Below are 1,143 nucleotides of genomic sequence, written 5' to 3' on the forward strand. Positions count from 1 at the left end.
ATTTACAAAATTTGAAAAATAAAATAATTTTTAAATAGCAATATTCTTCTTTCGTAATATGTAAATCAGTAATAGCTTGATACAATTCTTTAAACTGTTTCAGTATGCTTAAGATCGGTCCATTGTTACAATTCATATTAACGTGAGTTTGTGGGAAAGAATTTTTTGAAATTTGACTCAAACAGCAGTTAGAAAAATGGAAATGAAAATAATTCTTGGAGACCTTTTCGACGTCCTAAAAATAATTTTAAATATGATCCCACAATCTGGGCGATCAGATTTTCATTTTGAACCAAAATTTCAATCCATTTTCTGGTCAAATTTAGAAAACAATTTTTTTTAATTTGGCTTACAGAAGTTTTCATTAAAAAGCAATTTAAACAGTTGAAGTCGAAATATTTCTAACAATTTCACGAATAAGTCAACCTGCAGTTCAGTTTCGTACGTAATAAACTGGCTTGGAAATATCTGTGTCTCATAAGATATTGAAAATGTATTTTTAATTTCTAAAGTTAATAAATTGAATAACCTTTTTTTGTCATTCCCATGTCTAAACATTTTTTTAGCCTACAAAATCTGCAATTATTCCTTGTTTTGTATGTTAAAATACAATTTCCTTCAAATCTGCAAAAGAACATAGATTTATTGTTCATGTATCTTCTAATAATAAATTATACAAGAATATACTGAAAAAAATTTTTGCACCCGTGACAACTTCGGACAGAATAGTTTGTTCCATTAGCTCTGGCTCCACAAATTTTACTTGAAAAAAATATGCTATTATATATTGTTTGATAATGATATCATAGATGGCTGACAATATTTGATATTGTATCTAATCAGATTAAAAATGTAGTTTCACTTCTCAAAAATCAGAAGAAAACGAAATAATTGATAAAAATATTTTACTAACTAAGTTTATCACAAATTGAAAGTTTGAGCACTTAGCTTCTTAACAAATGAAATTAAAATTATTTTGATGTCTATTTTCTCAATTTAGTTTGATTGAACTTTGTCATTTTAAATGCGTGGAAAGTCTTTTTAGTCTCACGTTTAGGGTAAATAAATATGAGACTTTGCTAAGAGATCAGACAGATTGAATTCCAGTTTTACAGTTATATTTGTTGATTCTAGAAATACTAT

This window comes from Octopus sinensis, unplaced genomic scaffold, assembly GCF_006345805.1.
Source record: "Octopus sinensis unplaced genomic scaffold, ASM634580v1 Contig18745, whole genome shotgun sequence".
Lineage (NCBI taxonomy): Eukaryota > Metazoa > Mollusca > Cephalopoda > Octopoda > Octopodidae > Octopus > Octopus sinensis.